The sequence below is a fragment of the Salvelinus fontinalis genome, chromosome 3 (genome assembly GCF_029448725.1).
Source record: "Salvelinus fontinalis isolate EN_2023a chromosome 3, ASM2944872v1, whole genome shotgun sequence".
In the NCBI taxonomy this organism is placed as follows: domain Eukaryota; kingdom Metazoa; phylum Chordata; class Actinopteri; order Salmoniformes; family Salmonidae; genus Salvelinus; species Salvelinus fontinalis.
The window spans coordinates 26307118-26329200 of NC_074667.1; the positions used below are offsets into that span (position 1 = coordinate 26307118).

The window sequence follows — 22083 nt, forward strand, 5'->3', positions numbered from 1 at the left end:
CTACATCTCCAATGATCAGACTACAATTCATTTGACTGGAAAATGTAAAAATGTTTAAGTCCTTTTTCTCAGTTTCAATCTATGAGCAGTCCCTGCTCTTTTACTTGGTAGGGCAGTATCGGTAGATGGGTAAAAAAAACATTTAATATCCCTTTGAGCATGGTGAAGTTATAAATTATACTTTGAATGGTGTATGAATAGACCCATTCGCTACAAAGATACAGGCATCCTTCCTAACTCAATTGCCAGAGAGGAAGGAAACCGCTCAGGGATTTCACCATGAGGCCAATGGTCCCTTTATAACAGTTAGAGTTGAAAGGCTGTGATTGGAGAAAACTGAGGATGGATTAACAACATTGTAGTTACTCTACAATATTAACCAAATTGACTGAGTGAAAAGAAGGAAGCCTGTACAGAATACAAATATTCCAAAACATGAATCCTGTTGCCAACAAGGCACCAAAGTAATACTGCAAAATATGTAGCAAAGCTATACTGAAATGCCCCTTTCCTCAAATAACCTCTTTTGCTGCTAGGCAAAAATGGTAGGCATAAATGCAGAAGAGCTTGCCTATGCAGAGTAAGATGATGGCAAGGTTTTGCAAATCAGCCTCAACCACCTGAAAATCAAATGAATATCAATTTTTCTTCAAAAAGGCTTTACAGCGAAAGCACAACATATGATTATGTTAGATCAGAGCCAAGTCAAAAAATCACACAGACATTTTTCCAGCCAAAGTTAGGAGTCACAAAAATCAGAAATATTGATAAAATGTATCACTAACCTTTGATGATCTCCATCAGATGACACTCATAGGACATCATGTTACACAATATTTGTATGTTTTGTTCGATAATGTGCATATTTATATCCAAAAATCTGTTTACATTGGCGCGTTACGTGCAGTAATGTTTTGATTCCAAAACATCCAGTGATTTTGCAGATAGCCACATCAAATCCCAGAAATACTCATAATAAACATTGATAAAAGATATAAGTGTTATTCACAGAATTAAAGATAGACTTCTCCTTAATGCAACCACTGTGTGAGATTTCAAAAAAACTTTACGGAAAAAGCATAATCTGAGTACGGCGCTCAGAGCCCAATCCAGCCAAAGAAATATCCGCCATGTTGGAGTCAACAGAAGTTAGAAATAACATTATAAATATTCACTTACCTTTGATGATCTTCATCAGAATGCACTCCCAGGAATCCCAGTTCGACAATAAATGACCGATTTGTTCCATAAAGTCCATAATTTATGTCCAAATAGCCACTTGTTGTTAGCGTGTTCAGCCCAGTAATCCGTCTTCATGAGGCGCGAGCACTGCGTCCAGACAAAAACTCAAAAAGTTCTGTTACAGGTCGTAGAAACATGTCAAACGATGTATGGAATCAATCTTTAGGATGTTTTTAACATAAACCTTCAATAATGTTCCAACCGGAGAATTCCATTGTATGTAGAAAAGCACTGGAACGAGAGCTAACTCTGTCGGGACTGCGCGTCACGAGCCTGAGACACTCTGCCAGACCCATGACTCATTCAGCTCCCATTTCCCCCTCCTTTATAGCAGAAGCCTGAAACAAGTTTCTAAAGAAGGTTGACATCTAGTGGAAGCCTTAGGAAGTGCAACTTGACCCCATAGACACTGTGTATTCAGTAGACTAAGCTTTGAAAACCTACAAACCTCAGATTTCCCACTTCCTGGTTGGATTTTTCTCAGGCTTTCGCCTGCCATATGAGTTCTGTTATAATCACAGACATCATTCAAACAGTTTTAGAAACTTCAGAGTGTTTTCTATCCAATACTACTAATAATATGCAGGTATTAGCATCTGGGACAGAGTAGCAGGCAGTTTACTCTGGGCACGCATTTCATCCAAAAGTGAAAATGCTGACCCCTATCCCAAACAGGTTAATGTATTTCGCCTTTGAATTGTCTCGCTGAAATTCTTACTCTTTCAAATGACTGCTCGACTTGAACTTGTTTAGTTGTTGGAAGTGTGCGCTTATATTTTTCTGCAATGTTATAAGTAGTCGCTGAACGTCTGGGGGTGATGCACATTCAAATGAGTAATTAGGTTTGTGGTATTGAAAGATTCCACCTTCTCCCCTCCTCGGGAAATAATTGTCACGCCTGCTCCCACTCTCCCTCCCTGGTGCTTGAGGGTGCCAGGCTGCCTTTCATTACTCACACCTGTCACCATCATTGGACTCACCTGGACTCCTTCACGTTTTGATTGCCTTCCCTATATCTGTCTGTTTCTTCTGTGTCATCCATGTCAGCATTATTGTCGTTTCCATTTCCCCTGTCCAAACACTGTCTGTATTCTCTTCATGTCCGTGGTTATTAAATGTTCACTCCCTGTACCTGCTTCTCGTCTCCAACGTGGATCCTTACAATAATAGCAGCTCAAACATTGCATATGGCCTTTTTGTTATCTTCCTTTGAAACTTCAAAATAGATCCACACAGCAGACATTGTGGGCTAGGTTAGGAATGCTGTGTTGCACGTGTAATGCTGTATTTTTCATTACATCATTACATCCTCTACCTAAGTTATACAGGTATTTTGCAAACTGCAGACATGCAGCAATGTTTTTTTGGACAGCAGTGGCTTCTTCTGTGGTGTCCTCCCATGAACACCATTCTTGTTTAGTGTTTGATGTATCGTAGACTCGTCAACAGAGATGTTAGCATCTTCCAGAGATTTCTGTAAGTCTTTAGCTGACACTCTAAGATTCTTCTTAACCTCATTGAGTATTCTGTGCTGTGCTCTTGCAGTCATCTTTGCAGGACGGCCACTCATAGGGAGAGTAGCAACAGAGCTGAACTTTCTCCATTTATAGTCAACAAGCCTACCAGACGAGCTAAACTACTTCTATGCTCACTTTGAGGCAAATAACACTGAAACATGCATGAGAGCACCAGCTGTTCCGGAAGACTGTGTGATCACGCTCTCTGCAGCCAAATTGAGTAAGACCTTTAAATAGGTCAACATTCACAAGGCCGCAGGGCCAGACTGATTACCAGGACGTGTACTGCGAGAATGCGCTGACAAGTGACTTCACTGACATTTTCAACCCCTCCCTGTCTGAGTCTGTAATACCAACATGTTTTAAGCAGACCACCATAGTGCCTGTGCCCAAGAACTTCTAGGTAACCTGCCCAAATGACTACCGACCCGTAGCACTCATCTCTGTAGCCATGAAGTGCTTTGAAAGGCTGGTTATGGCTCACATCAACACCATCATCCCAGAAACCCTAGACCCACTCCAATTTGCATACCGCCCTAACAGATCCAAAGATGATGCAATCTCTATTGCACTCCACACTGCCCTTTCCCACCTGGACAAAAGGAACACCTATGTGAGAATGCTATTCATTGACTACAGCTCAGCGTTCAACACCATAGTACCCTCAAAGCTCATCACTAAGCAATGGACCCTGGGACTAAACACCGCCCTCTGCAACTGGATCCTGGACTTCCTGATGGGCCGCCCCCAGGTGGCAAGGGTAGGTAACAACACATCCGCCACGCTGATCCTCAACTCAGGGGTGCATGCTCAGTCCCCTCCTGTACTCCCTGTTCACTCATGACTGCACGGCCAGGCACGACTCTAACACCATCATTAAATTTGCTGATGACACAACAGTTGTAGGCCTGATCACCGACAACGACGAGACAGCTTATAGGGAGGAGGTCAAAGACCTGGCTGTGTGGTGCCAGGACAACAACCTCTCCCTCAACGTGATCAAGACAAAGGAGATGATTGTGGACTACAAGAAACGAGGACTGGGCACTCCCCTATTCTCATTGATGGGGCTGCAGTGGATCAGGTTGAGAGTTTCAAGTTCCTTGGTGTCCACATCACCAACAAACTAACATGGTCCAAGCACACCAAGACAGTCGTGAATAGGGCACGACAAAACCTATTCCCCCTCGGGTGACTGAAAATATTTGGCATGGGTTATTATTACCTAAGGTCCTGTAACCAGGCCCTGGAACTCCCTCTGACTCTGAGTCCATCACCACCTTTCAGTTCCACCTAAAGCCCCACCTCTTCACCATGGCCTACCCATAAGCCCCCCGTCACATACACACACTCTCTCCTATACACACTCTTACACGCACACAGAACATTTTTTTTTTACTATCCTTGTGGGGAACAAACAATTGATTCCCAAACCTAACCCTTAACCCCTAACCCCGAACCTAACCCTAACTCCTAAACCTAACCCCTAACCTTAATTCTAACCCTAATTGTAACCCAAACCTAACCCCTAAGCCTAAAATAGTCTTTTAATGTGGGGACCGGCCAAATGTCCCCACTTGTCCGAATTTTCATGGTTTTACTCTCCTTGTGAGGACTTCTGGTCCCCCCCACACACACAACACCTGCTGGTTCACTCATACACTGACTCATCACACTCTTACCCTTCCTTGAGCTCTACCCCCCTTCTCTTTGTTTCATGATTTTTCTCCCTGCATTTTAGTCTGCCATTGTTTTCTTTGGATATCTGTTTTTTTGTTTTGTTTCTACAATTGTAAAGTGACTTTGGGTCCCTGATAAGCACTATAAGTCCCATGTATTCTTCCTCTTCTTCTTCTCATCAGATTCCATGCCCCTTATTCACCATGAAACTCAAAGGTTTACCACCATGTCTGTTTACAGCTGCTGGAGTTCAATTGTACTATTTCCTAGTGTTGGGTTCGACCTTTTGAACATTGAGATATTAAATAAATGAAAGAGAAAGAAGCATAGAATCAAAGGACAAAGTTAAGTATTCTCTGTGTCATGACGTTGGCCTGTGGGTAGGTTTATGACAGTCATAAATACCTCTTTCCCCCTTTTTCTCTCTCCCTACTATAACTGATGTGACATAAGAAAACCCCTTGTTTAACATAGAGGTTCTGGGAACATCAGAAGTGGGGGGAAATGAACTATATTCTGGTAATCCGACCAACTGAACATATGCGGTGGTACTTAAGGTATATTATGTCAGTTCGGTTGCCCTCTGACACATTCTCATCAATGATAGAATGACATAAACTCTACTGTGGAAAGTCTAAACGTCAGAGGTATCGGATTCACATGGAATTGTTGTTTAATTCAAATGTTTGAATATGACATTATTTGTGAAGAGGTGAAATGTAATTTTAGCTTCCAAATGAGAGATCTGGACTTTCATAAGTGTTCCTCTGCTCACAGTGGCCCGCCCCTGTGAAGAGGCATGGGTTATAAACTTTTCAGACACACCCCTCTCCCTCCACTATAAAAGCCATTGACAAGAATATAACTTCCTGTTCCGGGCACACCAGGATGACGGTTCGGTGTCAGAATGGTTCAGATAATAACTACAGAACTAAGCCAACATCAGCATGGACTTTGATTGTGAATGGTATGAACTTTGAACTCGTATTCACTACAGAAGTGATATCTCCTAGCCGTTGAGTTAGCAACAGCTAAACGCAGGTTAGGAAGGACAGTCCGAGTAACCAACGTTCCTCCAACGTATCCAGTAAGGCACCAGAGACATTCTTCAAAGGACAGAGGACTCGGGTTGGCGACACGGTCCATCTACCACCAACCTACTGAAGCGCAGCTCAGAGTAAATATTTATTGCATTTTCCTCTTCAAATGGGCGGTAATTTAGAATGCATAAGATACTGTATTTACGATAGCACAGCTCGCCTATGTTCCAGTCTCCCGCTCTTTCACTAGGACTCAGCCCCTTCCCTTTTGTGTAACAAGCTGTCATATCTATTCCACCCGCTAGGGACGTTTTTCTGTATGACGTAATTTGTGATCAAGTTATGATTTAATTGTATATGTGTGATTCTGTGTGATTAGTTAGGTATTTAGTAAATAAATAATTAAACCCAATTTTGTATTGCTGATTCAACTTGTTAGCCAGGATTCTTGCAGATAATCAAGGATTTACAACTTTCAGATGAGACTGAATAAAATGACGATTAATGTGACTGTTATGGATGTAAAATCTTACTAAATCTTTAAGAGTTTATTCGGAAGATAACAGCTCTATAAATATTCTTTCGTGGTGTCCCTCTCTAGTTAATTAATATTTACATGATTAGTTCAATCAGGTAATATTAATTACGGAGAAATTATTTTATAGAATAGCATGTCATAGCAATTAATCTGGCATAGTCAAAGACACGACATAATGATGCCCCGTTGCGTGGAGTCTAAGATATAATGAGGTTTTCATTTTGATTCTGCCTGTATAAAATTCGAAAAGCAGATTACATAATATACCACGTTTATTATACACATTTTTGGAGTGATAGAAAAGCATTGTTGGGTGTGTGTGCGCGGAGATTCCCCGCCCCGCGCTGTTCTCTGACGTAGTCAGTGGATAACGTAAGCGAATACATTTCTTGTATGAGGCTGAGAAAGCTAATTATAGAAATCTGAGAAATTGTGCGTTTGGCCAAACGCAGGGCTATTTCTGCCTGGCGCCTTTCATACGCTGGTAGGGCAGGTCATTATTAATTTCTCGAGCGAGGACAAAGAGCCAGCCGATTGAAATTCAGGAGATATAGCTCGACCAGCGATAATATTATCTCTCTCTCTCGCACTTCATGTTTGCCGCGTGTTCCGGTTAAAACATTGTCAAAAAACGCCGAAAAGGGTTTGAACATAATACGTTATTAGTAAAACCTTTTCCCTGCCAAGGGAATCCTAAGTGCTACATTTTCAGGCACATAGGAGGGTTAGCTGGCACGAGGTGCTAAAGCTAACAGGGAAAATAGCAAAACTAAAAAAATCTGGTGCCACGCTGAAATTCCTCCGCCTCGCGGAACAGAAGTCCCGCACCGGGTAGTTCCGTTTTATTTCAGCGTGTAAAGTCAGTGACCGCTGAAGTGTGCCCAGTATATTCGTTCATGAAGAATTATCCAGGTCACACTCAAGTCATTACTTATGATATCCAGACGAATATCAATGTCTTATCCAATTGACCTAAAAAGTGTAAATCTGGCCATTTACATTCTGAAATAGATATTTTAAATAATATCCAAATTGTTGAGTTCTCTAAATAAGACATTGCAAACTTTTTCCAAACTTATCTAGATGAAGCAACTTCTCATGTTAATTAAAGTTTAATTCACAAATTGCCTATACAGGTTTGATTTATCATTAAATTGATTAATCAGTAAAATTTGGGTTTTCAAAACCCATTCAGTAATCCAGTACTGACAGAAGCCCCGCCCCAGCGGGAATCCCATGTGGTTTCGGCCTTAGGGAGAAGTGCCACAGTGTTGAATGTTCCCAACATTTGGTCTACTGTTTACACTTATGATATCCAATCAACAGAGATTTTATGGATTATCGTCTCATTCAATTTAATAAGTTAAATTGTTGAACATAATTTAATGTTCTTCCAATCAAATGAGACACTTTTAAACTTCTCATATTAACCTAGATGAAGCCACATCTCATGTTAATTAAAGTTTAATACCCAGATAGCCTACACAGGTAGGATTAATCATTGGCATTGATTAATTAATTCAATTTGCTTTTGTAAATTCATTCACGTCCAACTTCCACATTACTGGTACAGTACTGGTAGTTCGTCAACATCTATAAATAGATTAAACTTGTCTTTGCAGCTTTCAATTAATTCAAAATCCAAACTTTGAATAAATTTAGGGAACATTTTTCCTCAACTTTTCTAATAATGTGCAAGCTATCAAAGGAGGTGGTCACCACTCCTCCGCTAAGTAGTGAACCTTCACCCATAAAAGGATTGATCTCTGACCTCAGCAGCGATACCAACCCTAATTATATCATTAGCGAAAAAACAGCCGAAATTGCGAACGCTCTCCAAAATCAATCATCAAACACAAGCTTTGTGACGGTTCTCCCCACTTTTGCACTGATGTATCGCCATAAAAATGTGGCATCGGTTCAATACCACCGTGCACAGCTGAAGCACGTACCAGTCATGGCTAGCATCAGGGGACAGGTGGAGAGAACTGAGCAACTATTGACAAAAGCAGGAAATGAAAACATTCTGCTAGTCGAGGAACTGCGTGTAAAATCTGAACAATTGAAAGTAATTGCAAATACTTATGACGATGAACGAGCACAAACTCTTCAACAAAATCGTTGTCTCCAGGAACAACTCGAATTAGCCAAAACTAAATACGAGGTAGTCCACTCCAAACTAGATAAATCTGTTGAGTTATCTACAAATAGGGGCGCACAATTTAATAACATGCAGGCAGTTTTATTGAACGTTACTCAGAGTAACACGGCGCTACTCAAAATTCTGCAGACCAAAGACGATCAGTTGATGAACACAATGACGAAGTTGGATGACAAATCAGCAGAACTCATTGAAGTCGCTGAACAAATGAATGATGAGAGAACTCGGGTGATGAAGATGGAAATCTTGATTTCTAAGCAAGCGGAAGAAATCTCATCACTGAATCTCTCGCTCCGTACTCAAGACCTCTATTTGCAAACCATGACAGATAAGTTTGAGCAAGTGCGACACTCACGTGTCCAAAATCAGTACTCTAAGCGCTCAAGTGGACTCTGCAATGCAGCAGAATACCACCCTTAGGTACCATCTGGAGGAAGTCCAGAGGGGTCACGCTCTACAGCGTGACTATCCATCCAAGCAACCGGAGCCCGGTACTCAGAGGAGTGAAGACGATAGGTTTCAGACATTGCCTCCGTCAGGTGTCCCCCAGTCTTCTCCGCTTGGCTATTTGGCACTGAGTAATATGGCGCCTCTTGGCCAACAAAGCCAAAGCTTGGCTTCTCCTCTTGGCCTTTTGGCCCCACTTTCCCCACAGGATAAAGCCCACCCTCTCCGCCCGCTTGACACGGAATACCTTGACAAACTCGTCAAGTATTTCCCCACCTTTGACCCCGTTCCAGGTCAGCCAAACGATACTGAGACGTTCCTAGCTGACATAGAGGACGCGTTGGATGGCTACCCGAACGCTACGGGTTCTGACAGGGTTTACCTGTTGAAGCGAACGTCGAATAGACACGTGACAAGGTTCATTCGCCTACAACAGCAACACGTGCTAAATGACTACGCTAAACTTGCCACAGCTTTGAAATTAGAATTCAGTGGTTCTGCACCTCGCAAACACGATAGCTCACTGGCTAACACGGTCAAACAAGCTCGGAATAAACACCCACAAGCTTACTATCATAGGCTTCGTTCAGCTTACTTTGGCCTACTCACTGAAACAGGCATGGAAGACCTGTTACCATTTAAACAAATGTTCCTGTCGAACATGTATCCCACCTTCATTACCTACTTGGGCACTGCAGCCCACATTGGCTTGCCTATCTTACAACTCAGAGAGCTTGCAAGCACAGTTTTTGAGGCATCAAAAGCTCGCAACGCCAAGAGCCCTGACCACTCGGTTTTGAAGTTTGACCAGGAGCACTCACTCCAGTCAGAGGGTGCATTATCAGGTATTGGAGCGTTAAGAGATGACGCACAACAACAGTTTCTACCACGAAACCATGATTACAATAACCTCCGCGGTCGAAATAACTGTAAAGCACGTCGCCATCAAAACGACTACCGCTACAATCGACCGGTTCACTACGTTCCTGCACCCAACCCACGCAAAGTGTCAGAGCACAAGGGTAACAAAGGGTTGAAGGATGATCAAAACGTAGACCAATGTTCTCCAGAAGTTCCACTACGTGAAGAACTAAAGCGAGAAACATTTGAGAAAAGGGTAAAAGATAAGTCACCAGGACTAGACAGGGAATTACCGGACTCCAGGTCCGCAGGAATTAACACCCATAGCAAGGACGTTAAAATTCAAATCCCTCCTGCTTTCACTCGAGACCCTATCCAGGGCCCGATTGACCAAGAAACAAGCCCACGGGCTTCGTCTATAAACTCTGATACAAAGGTTGCGAAGAAAAAGGTCAAACGCTTCGTTAAAGCCAAGCCCACTCAAAATCGTAAAAGTCAATCTGCTTCCACCTTGAACAGAATTGACACTTCACGTTGTTGCGAACAATCACTCCACTTTGTGGGGAATATGTCCACTACCACGAATCTAAACGCCCGTACCTTGAAACAGTCCTGGAGGACTGCTTAACCTTTCACGAGTATCTACCCCGGGTCCGGGAGCACCCCCCACCCCCCCCACACTGAGTAGCATAGCCTAGCATAGCGTCACAATTAAATAGTAGCATCTAAATATCATTAAATCACAAGTCCAAGACACCTAATGAAAGATACAGATCTTGTGAATAAAGCCACCATTTCAGATTTTTAAAATGTTTTACAGGGAAGACAAAATATGTAAATCTATTAGCTAACCACGTTAGCAAAAGACACCACTTTTCTAACTCCATCAGTTTCTTACTCCATCAGGTGCTATCACCAATTCGGCTAAACTAAGATATTGATAGCCACTAACCAAGAAAAAACCTCATCAGATGACAGTCTGATAACATATTTATGGTATAGGATAGGTTTTGTTAGAAAAATGTGCATATTTCAGGTAGATATCATAGTTTACAATTGCACCCACCGTCACAAATGGACTAGAATAAATACATAGAGCAACGTGTTTACCTAATTACTAATCATCAAACATTTCGTAAAAATACACAGCATACACTAATCGAAAGACACAGATCCTGTGAATACAGACAATATTTCAGATTTTCTAAGTGTCTTACAGCGAAAACACAATAAATCGTTATATTAGCATACCACATATGCAAACGTTACCAGAGCATTGATTCTAGCCAAAGAGAGCGATAACGTAAACATCGCCAAAATATATTAATTTTTTCACTAACCTTCTCAGAATTCTTCAGATGACACTCCTGTAACATCACATTACAACATACATATACAGTTTGTTCGAAAATGTGCATATTTAGCCACCAAAATCATGGTTAGACAATGACAAAAGTTGCCCAGCTGGTCAGACAATGTCGTGCGCCATATTAGACAGTGATCTAGTCGTATACATAAATACTCATAAACGTGACTAAAAAATATAGGGTGGACAGCGATTGATAGACAATTTAATTCTTAATACAATCGCTGATTTACATTTTTTAAATTATCCTTACTTTTCAATACAGTTTGCGCCAAGCGAAGCTACGTCTAACAAGATGGCGTCATAAGCATTAACATTTTTCGACAGAAACACAATTTATCATAATAAATTGTTCCTACTTTGAGCTGTTCTTTCATCAGAATCTTGGGCAAAGAATCCTTTCTTGGGTCTAATCGTCTTTTGGTCGAAAGCTGTCCTCTTGCCATGTGGAAATGCCAACTGCGTTCGGCATGAACTGGAAACCTGCCCGGCGCTTCAAAGTGTCTCAGAAATAAATGTCCCAAAATGCGCACTAAACGGATATAAATTGCTATAAAACGGTTTAAATTAACTACCTTATGATGTTTTTAACTCCTATAACGAGTAAAAACATGACCTGAGAAATATTACTGGCTACACTAATGCTTGGAAAAAGAGCAGGTCGGTGTCCACCGCGCGCCCGACGCAGCTGGAAAAGAGTTCCTACCTACAGGTTTTTTTCATTTATAGTGGCTGTGATTGCGCAATCGATACCATTCAAATCGTCATCACGTAAAGGCATCCAGGGGAAGACGTAAGCAGTGTCCGTATCCTGATAGCGTTCACAGTGGCCTTTAAACTGACTCCAGATCAGGGGCCAAAATGTGTGAAATCTGACTCCATGTCAGGGAAATTGCTGTAGAATGAGTTCTGTTCCACTCAGAGACAAAATTCCAACGCTTATAGAAACTAGAGAGTGTTTTCTATCCAATAATAGTAATAATATGCATATTGTACGAGGAAGAATTTAGTAGGAAGCCGTTTAATCTGTAATGCAATTATGCTAATGAGAAAACAGCACCCCCTGTAGTCGCAAGAAGTTAACTTGTCATGCCCTAATTGATTCGGGTGTGACAATATCACTCATCTCTCAAACATTGTTTGATGATCTAAAAAGGGCTTTGAAGCCAACTAAACATTGGTTAAAAGTGGAACGATGCGACACTACACTTCGAGGGGTCACTCAGACTACCTCGCCTCTCACATTGAGAGTCATGCTGAAACTACACTTCAAGGACGTTTCGCTCATTCACCCTGTGTATGTTACCAGCCTCGAAACTGTACCCCTGCTAATTGGAGCAGACTTGATGGATCAGTTACTCCCATTGATGGATTGGAAAACCAACCAGGTATGGTCACAGGCCACAGTGCCTTCTCCACTGACCACACTGTCTTCCCCTAACGCTAGCTGCAACGCAGTCAGTCACGAGGGATATCTGTCAAAAGCACCCCTTGGGAAAAAGACGTTTAAAAACCTCTTGGGGCAGAATCCGATCCAAGGAGATATTACGATACCTCGACACATTCCATCAGCCAACCTGATTGACCATTCTTTTCAGGATTTCGAGGCAACTGTCTCTGTTAATAAGCAACTTCCCTCCTCCGTGCAGTCGTGCAATACGGTAGTTGAGATTAACTCCTCTTGCCCTTCAGACATTTCCGCAAGCACTGCGGCCGTCTCAGCAAGAAAAACATTGATGCGCAGAGTATACTCTGCTTCCAATGATACAACTTCCGCTTTGTTGGGGACTGTCAACCCTTACAATGACACTAATGGCGTCAGTCCAGCAACTGACCCGATGATTCCCACTGGTGAAACACTTTGCGATATCACAGACCGATATCCTCGTCTCAGTTCGCAGGTACTGAAGAGGTTGCCACGCGCGGACGCGGTGATGACTGACAGACCTCGACAGCCACTGAGGGTGTTGAAGCACAAACACCAGGAGATTTGGTTGAAAGGTTACAGCCATTCTCATAATAACGCGGCCACTAACAACTCATACATAGGGTCCGAACCTTTCGTTTGCGCCTCGGATACCAACACCACATGCTGGTAGGGGGGGTCCCGAGACACAAAGGGGGGGAATAGTAGCCCAGACCCATGATGAGCCTTATCGAGGCCGGTGGGGGGGTCGAGACTACGGACAACACCGTACGAGGCCGCCAGAGCATAAACCAAATCTAGTTGTAAACTCCCCTTTGAGAACAGTGAGGAGCAGACAGGCCCCTAGACGGGGATTATCTTAGAACACGTCTAAGATAGTACTGAGGTGTACCACACTGGTCGTAAAGGAAGTCCAGTGGACTTGTCCACCTCCAAAACAAATGGCAACAATAATCATTCCTTGCCATGTGTAGTAGTCACTACAAGACAACTAGTAAAATGCTCTAATCATGTATTCCTGTAGGATAACATTTCAGAATAAATCGGTAGGATGACTGGACCCCTTGAGTACACTTACATTTACATTTAAGTCATTTAGCAGACGCTCTTATCCAGAGCGACTTACAAATTGGTGCATTCACCTTATGATATCCAGTGGAACAACCACTTTACAATAGTGCATCTAAATCTTTTAAGGGGGGGGGGGGGGTTAGAAGGATTACTTTATCCTATCCTAGGTATTCCTTAAAGAGGTGGGGTTTCAGGTGTCTCCGGAAGTGTGAGCAGAACCAGCGGTGTCGTTTGACTTAGCAAACGAGGATCGGATGTCGTCGACCTTCTTTTCAAAATGGTTGACGAAGTCATCCGCAGAGAGGGAGGAGGGGGGGGGGGGGGATTCAGAAGGGAGGAGAAGGTGGCAAAGAGCTTCCTAGGGTTAGAGGCAGATGCTTGGAATTTAGAGTGGTAGAAAGTGGCTTTAGCAGCAGAGACAGAAGAGGAAAATGTAGAGACGAGGGAGTGAAAGGATGCCAGGTCCGCAGGGAGGCGAGTTCTCCTCCATTTCCGCTCGGCTGTCCGGAGCCCTGTTCTGTGAGCTCGCAATGAGTCGTCGAGCCACGGAGCAGGAGGGGAGGACCGAGCCGGCCTGGAGGATAGGGGACATAGAGAGTCAAAGGATGCAGAAAGGGAGGAGAGGAGGGTTGAGGAGGCAGAATCAGGAGATAGGTTGGAGAAGGTTTGAGCAGAGGGAAGAGATGATAGGATGGAAGAGGAGAGAGTAGCGGGGGAGAGAGAGCGAAGGTTGGGACGGCGCGATACCATCCGAGTAGGGGCAGAGTGGGAAGTGTTAGATGAGAGCGAGAGGGAAAAGGATACAAGGTAGTGGTCGGAGACTTGGAGGGGAGTTGCAATGAGATTAGTGGAAGAACAGCATCTTGTAAAGATGAGGTCAAGCGTATTGCCTGCCTTGTGAGTATGGGGGGAAGGTGAGAGGGTGAGGTCAAAAGAGGAGAGGAGTGGAAAGAAGGAGGCAGAGAGGAATGAGTCAAAGGTAGACGTGGGGAGGTTAAAGTCACCCAGAACTGTGAGAGGTGAGCCATCCTCAGGAAAGGAACTTATCAAGGCGTCAAGCTCATTGATGAACTCTCCAAGGGAACCTGGAGGGCGATAAATGATAAGGATGTTAAGCTTGAAAGGGCTGGTAACTGTGACAGCATGGAATTCAAAGGAGGCGATAGACAGATGGGTCAGGGGAGAAAGAGAGAATGTCCACTTGGGAGAGATGAGGATCCCAGTGCCACCACCCCGCTGACCAGAAGCTCTCGGGGTGTGCGAGAACACGTGGGCAGACGAGGAGAGAGCAGTAGGAGTAGCAGTGTTATCTGTGGTAATCCATGTTTCCGTCAGTGCCAAGAAGTCGGGGGACTGGAGGGAAGCATAGGCTGGGATGAACTCTGCCTTGTTGGCCGCAGATCGGCAGTTCCAGAGGCTGCCGGAGACCTGGAACTCCACGTGGGTCGTGCGCGCTGGGACCACCAGGTTAGAGTGGCAGCGGCCACGCGGTGTGAAGTGTTTGTATGGTCTGAGGAGAGAACAGGGATAGACAGACACATAGTTGACAGGCTACAGAAGAGGCTACGCTAATGCAAAGGAGATTGGAATTACAAGTGGACTACACGTCTCGAATGTTCAGAAAGTTAAGCTTACGTTGCAAAAATCTTATTGACTAAAATGATTAAAATGATACAGTACTGCTGGCTGGTGAAGTAGGCTAGCTAGCAGTGGCTGCGTTGTTGACTTTGTTGGAAAGTGTTGCTGGCTAGGTAGCCTCGATAACTGGCTAGGTAACCTCGATAACTGGCTAGATAATTACTCTAAACTACACAATTATCTTAGATACAAAGACAGCAAAGACAACTATGTAGCTAGCTAACACTACACTAATCAAATCGTTCCGTTGTAATGTTTCGGTAGAAGTTGGCTAGCTGGCTAGCTAGCAGTGTTGACAACGTTAGGACGACGAAAATAGCTGGCTAGCTGACTTTGTTTGAAAGTGGAGCTGGCTAGGTAACTTCGATAACTGTCTAGATAATTACTCTAAACTACACAATTATCTTAGATACAAAGACAGCAAAGACAACTATGTAGCTAGCTAACACTACACTAATCAAATCGTTCCGTTGTAATGTTTCGGTGGAAGTTGGCTAGCTGGCTAGCTAGCAGTGTTGACAACGTTAGAAGATTCGATAATTCGATAATAATCTAAACTACACAATTATCTTTGATACAAAGACGGCTATGTAGCTAGCTAATAAAAAAGTTCTAAGATCAAACAAATCAAACCGTTGTACTGTAATGAAATGAAATGTAATACTACCTGTGGAGCGAAGCGAAATGCGACTACTCGCTCCAACCCGGAAGTCCTCGCTATGTGCCAGTACCAATACCACAGTCAGCCCAGCAACACTCAGTAAAAGGATTAGTAACCTCACAAGTTAAATTGCGATCGATAATAGCAACATAGGAGTCACTCAGAGTGCAACGCGGGGAAGGGAATCTCCATTGCACTCATCCAATGGTTACACACGCCACTAATAAATAGAATCCTCCGTACAGGAGAAAAAGTTATTAGAAGTCAGGAACCACGATCACACCACGTACGACTGGTCTAATACTTACAGTACTTCCGTCATGAGGTTAGCTCCTCCGTGGATAACGTAGCTATGAAGTTTATTTCTTCATACCTACTGCCACTACAATAGTGGAAGACAGTGACTGGTAGTAAAACCACTACAGACTCCCTCGACACCAATTCTGACTGACCTCCAGGCATTGACCTGAAAATTACCTGACTACGTCAGACTCATTCTGAACAAGTTGTAATCTGCCAGGATACTTGGTTTCCTTCCCTTGGCATGTGTGCTTGCGTAAGCATAAACGCACATGTGCAACGGAACATCCAATTAGGATTTATGCTAGGATCACTTAAGGGTCCGAGCAAAATACCAGCCTTAGTAAAGTTGAACATTTATTTTGAGGCCTTTAACCCTACAGCTACAGAACTCACCAGTTTTCTTCTCAGAAGTCCATAGGTCATCCCTGTAGACTGCCCAAAACTAGTGCCTTACAGCTGTAGACGTATCATATAGTTATCAACTTAGGATAGTACCCTAACCAACACCCCGCAAATTCGGGTTGGCGACACGGTCCATCTACCACCAACCTACTGAAGCGCAGCTCAGAGTAAATATTTATTGCATTTTCCTCTTCAAATGGGCGGTAATTTAGAATGCATAAGATACTGTGTTTACGATAGCACAGCTCGCCTATGTTCCAGTCTCCCGCTCTTTCACTAGGACTCAGCCCCTTCCCTTTTGTGTAACAAGCTGTCATATCTATTCCGCCCGCTAGGGACGTTTTTCTGTATGACGTAATTTGTGATCAAGTTATGATTTAATTGTATATGTGTGATTCTGTGTGATTAGTTAGGTATTTAGTAAATAAATAATTAAACCCAATTTTGTATTGCTGATTCAACTTGTTAGCCAGGATTCTTGCAGATAATCAAGGATTTACAACTTTCAGATGAGACTGAATAAAATGACGATTAATGTGACTGTTATGGATGTAAAATCTTACTAAATCTTTAAGAGTTTATTCGGAAGATAACAGCTCTATAAATATTATTTTGTGGTGTCCCTCTCTAGTTAATTAATATTTACATGATTAGTTCAATCAGGAGAAATTATTTTATAGAATAGCATGTCATAGCAATTAATCTGGCATAGTCAAAGACACGACATCTGTACTGTGGAATGTGTTGGAATGTTTTGGGGGACGGGAGCAGAGCACCGTGTTTATGTAGGGAAGAAAGATGGATATCTGTGGATCAAGAGGTGAGGGGTGAGGTCAGTTCCCTTTAAGGGAGTTATCATGGTTAGTATCTGGTTACCTTCTTTCTCTTGGGCATAAACTAAGGATTGGAGAGAAGGAGTGTCTTAAGTAGGATGTTTATAACAAATGGAGAGAAATGTTTTGCTGTCTGATTACAGCTGTACAGAACCTTTGGGAAGAATTCAACTTGGTTAAAGCTTCTCTAGTGTCCGTGGGTTATTTATTCTGAAAAAGAAGAACCTAACACTAGTAATCTAGTGCTTAGTCCACTGCTGAGTCCTACACACATTGACATTCCACTTTTCCACATGGTTTGGTCCATTAGCCCATTGAGGCAGGACAGGCCCTGTGGACTCATCCCCCATCCTCCCTCCCACCCCTGCCACACTACACCACCCCAGCCCTCCCAGCAGCAGTGACTCCCTCTGTGAGCCTCACCACCACTGGCTCGCTCTCTGTGTATGAACCAGCAGAGCTCACAAGTAACAACTCTTCCCATCCTTATGCACCAACAAAAAAGAGTTTGGTTGGATGATTCAGTGGGTTTGACCACACTGTCGTATTCAGTCGTGGGTGTATTATGTATATGAAATACAGGGGTGTAGTTTGGTGTTCCTTCATGACAGCAGGACAGGTTGTTTCAGATGAGCATTTACAATTAATTTTATACTTGTTGAGGGAGTATGGTCGTTAACTCTGGTTACCTTATTATAAGATTGTGACAAACGTAGGGTTGCAAAGAGAGGGTATATTACTGGAAACTTTAGAAGTTTACCAGTAAACTACCAGACGTTTGGTAACTTTCAAGTTTTTATTTTATTTGATCAGATTACATCTAGGGGCCTTTTTAGAAACTCCAGATTATCACAGGTGTCTAAATCAATAGTTAGAAGAGTTGCTTGGTTCATTGAAAATAATGCCATTGTTGATTAGATGCTTTCTTTTCATTAATTTGGTTATTTTCACTTGAACTATATGGTCTGTCCACTAGAAAATCAAGGTCAATATGGACACATATACAAAAAATGAATACTATGTATGAATACATTTTTATAAATTACCAAAATGACCATAGTTTGCCATATATCTTTGGTAAATTACCATTAGCTTTGCAATTCTATGCTAACTTGTCGTCATCCATGTTATACAGTTGAAGTCGGAAGTTTACATACACTTAGGTTGGCGTCATTAAAGCTTGTTTTTCAACCACTCCACAAATTTCTTGTTAGCAAACTATAGTTTTGGCAAGTTGGTTAGGACATATACTTTGTGCATGACACAAGTCATTTTTCCAACAATTGTTTACAGAGGGATTATTTCACTGTATTGAATTTCAATCACAGATTTAACTACAAAGACCAGGGAGCTTTTCGAAAGCCTCATACAGAAGGGCAGTGATTGGTAGATGGGTACCAATAATAAATCAGACATTGAATATATATTTAAGCATGGTCAAGTGAATAATTATGCTGTGGATGATGTATTAAACCACCCACACACATCACAGATACAGCCTTCCTTCTGAACTGAGCTGCAGGAGAGGAAGGAAACTGCTTAGGGATGTCACCATGTCACCAAAACATTATAAATAACATGGATCAATGGACAATAATGACCTAAATGAAAGAGTGAAAAGAAGAATAGAAATATACAAAACATGCATCTGTATGCAACAAGGCACTAAAGTAATACGGAAAATGCAAAGTCTTATGTTTGGGGAAAATCCAACGCAGCACATCACTGAGTAACTGCAACCTTATTTTCGAGCATGGTGTAGTTGCATCATGGTATAGGTATGCTTGACATCGGCAAAGACCGGGGAGTTTTTCAGAATGAAAAGAAATGGGATGGAGCTAAGCACATGCAAAATCCTAGAGGAAACCCTGCTTCAGTCCGCTTTACACCAGACACTAAAAGAGGAATTCACCTTACAGGAGGACAATAACCTACAATATATATACAAAAGTATATGGAAACCCTTTCAAATTAGTGATCTTGGCTATTTCAGCCACACCCATTGCTGACAGGTGTATATAATCAAGCACACAGCCATGCAATCTCCATAGACAAACATTGGCAGTAGAATGGCCTTACTGAAGAGCTCAGTGACTTCAACGTGGCACCAACAAGTCAGTTTGTCAAATTTATTCCCTGCTATAGCTGCCCCGGTCAACTGGAACTGCTGTTATTGTGAAGTGGAAACGTCTAGGAGAAACAACGGCTCAGCCGTGAAGTGGTAGACCACACAAAGTCACAGAACGGGACCTCAGAGTCCTGAAGCGCGTAGCACATAAAAAACGTCTGTCCTCGGTTGCAACACTCCCTTCCGAGTTCCAAACTGCCTTTGGAAGCAACGTCAGCACAAGAACTGTTCGTCGGTGAGCTTCATGAAATGGGTTTCCATGGCCGAGCAGCCGCACACAAGCCTAAGATCACAATGCGCCATGCCAAGCGTCGGTTGGAGTGGTGTAAAGCTCGCCGCCATTGGACTCTGGAGCAGTGGAAACACGTTCTCTGGAATGATGGATCACGCTTCACCATGTGGCATTCCGACGGACAAATCTGAGTTTGGCGGATGCCAGGAGAACGCTACCTGCCCCAATGTATAGTGCAAATTGTAACGTTTGGTGGAGGATGAATAATGGTCTGGGTCTGTTTTTCATTGTTTGGGCAAGGCCCCTTAGTTCCAGTGAAGGGAAATCTTAACACTACAGCATACAATGACATTCTAGACAATTTTGTGCTTCTAACTTTGTGGCAACAGTTTGAAGAAGGCCCTTTCCTGTTTCAGCATGACAATGCCCCCGTGCACAAACCGAGGTCCATACAGAAATGGTTTGCGAGATTGGTGTGGAAGAACTTGGCTGGCCTGCACAGAGCCCTAATGTCAACCCCATCGAACACCTTTGGGAAGAATTGGAACGCAGACTGCGAGCCAGGCCTAATCACCCAACATCAGTGCCGACCTCACTAGTGCTCTTGTGGCTGAATGGAAGCATGTCCCCGCTGCAATATTCCAATATCTAGTGGAAAACCTTCCCAGAAGAGTTGAGGCTGTTATAACAACAAAGGGGGGACCAACTCCATATTAATGCCCATGATTTTGGAATGACGAGCAGGTGTCCACATACCTTTGGTCATTTAGTGTATCTGGACATTCAAAGACTTTCTGGACTCCCCTTTGTTGCTGCAATAACACTCTCCATCTCCAACATCCTAACCAATAACAAGTTATTACTACTGATAATGGGATTATGAAATCATAAACGGACTCATTATGCAACCAAAAATGAGCTCAAATCAAATAGTCTCCAACAGAATAATGGGCAAATATTGCACAATACAGTGGGCAAAGCTCTTTTGAGACTTACCCAATAGGACTCAGCTGTAATCGCTGCCAAAGGTGTTTCTAACATGTATTGACTCAGGAGGTGAATACTTATCTAATCAAGGTGTATTAGTGTTTGATTTTTCATGAATCTTTTAAAAATATATATAATTTTTCTTTCAATTTGACATGACAGAGTATTTTGTGTAGATCGTTAAACCAAAAAATTGCAATTAAATCCAGTTTAATCCCACTTTGTAACAAAACAAAATGTGAAAAAGTTCAAGGGTGTGTAGACTTTCTATAGGCACTGTAAGTGAGATCAATCCGTCTTCTACCTGGTCTTTCCCTTCAGCCCCAGTGATTCTAAATGAGCTGAACTGGACCCAGGCGCTGGAGAAGGTGTTTATGGAGAACAGTCAAGAGGATCCTTCACTACTCTGGCAGGCGTTTGGTAGCGCCACTGGGGTCACCCGCTACTACCCAGGTACATTATGTCCTTATTACAAGAATACATGGTGCCCTTATTACAGGACATACAGGATGCCCTTATTACAGGAATAAATTATGTCTTTATTACAGGAATGTAGGATGCCCTTATTACATGAAGACAGGATGTCCTTATTAGAATTATAGGATCTCTTTGGTTCTTTCCTTCACGACAATGCAATATACTGTAAAGCAATAAAAGTTTACTTAAATGTGAATGGTTATATGGTTATATGAATGGTTGGAAATATGCTGGGTTGTGAAACTAAACTGAATGTCAGCAAGTCTGCACAATTGAAGTGTTCCATAATAAACCCTTTCTGTCTCATATATCTGTGTCCCAAATGTCCCCTATTCCCTTTTATTGTGCTTTATTTTTAAACAGTGCACCCTATTCCCTTTATAGTGCACTATTTTTTTTACCAGGGCCCCTAGTAGTGCAGTACAGTATATAGGGAATAGGGTACCATTTGAGCTATAAACCTGTTATTTATCTATCATTTCTGGGCAACAATGAAGTATATTACAGTGATTTTTTTTCAATTCAAATTGTAAAAATTAACTAAAATAGATTTTTGGCAAAAAACTATTTCTCAAGCAAGAATTTTGCTAGGACTGTCTGGGAGGGGTCTGAGTGGGGAGGTGAAAACTAGTTGTTACTGGCAGAAAGGTTTGGAACTCTCAGGGTCTACTAACTAATTTACTGTGTGCGTGCGTGCGTGCGTGCGTGCGTGCATCTCATGATACCTGTCCCCCCTCAGGAGTGGCAGTGTGAGCGGCCTCACTTTGAAGCTGATCAAGTCATCAGTGATGGAGATGCTGGACACTGTCTGATGACGACTATGTCAACGTGGCCAGGATGAGTGTGTTTGTGATAGTGTGGTAGTTACTGTAGTTACACCTGGGATTGGCATTTCATTGGTTATACATTACATTTTTTTGTAGAATTCTATTTCGTACTATTCTCATAGACATCACTATAAAACATGTTGCACAACCTTAAACAACACAGCAATCACTCATATGAACAGTTATACATTTGTTCATAACCAATTTCCTCTTTCACTAACAGTCTTTATCTCTTGCTGTCTATCT

At 42.5% G+C, this 22083-nt stretch overlaps 1 protein-coding gene and 1 long non-coding RNA gene across 2 annotated transcripts in view; one reads left to right on the plus strand and one right to left on the minus strand.

The window, feature by feature from the left end:
- Positions 1–16426, minus strand: part of LOC129842057 (interferon-induced protein 44-like) — a 34620-nt gene extending 18194 nt beyond the window's left edge. Inside the window, exon 1 of the mRNA XM_055910449.1 lies at positions 16345–16426. The gene's annotated coding sequence lies outside the window, so the exon portion shown is untranslated. The remainder of the gene's footprint in view (positions 1–16344) is intronic.
- A 35-nt stretch (positions 16427–16461) lies between these two features.
- Positions 16462–21841, plus strand: LOC129842098 (uncharacterized). Its single transcript, XR_008757462.1, has 3 exons — positions 16462–16520; positions 20855–20986; positions 21750–21841. It is a non-coding gene; the product is annotated as an uncharacterized LOC129842098 (long non-coding RNA).
- The last annotated feature ends 242 nt before the right edge of the window (positions 21842–22083 follow it).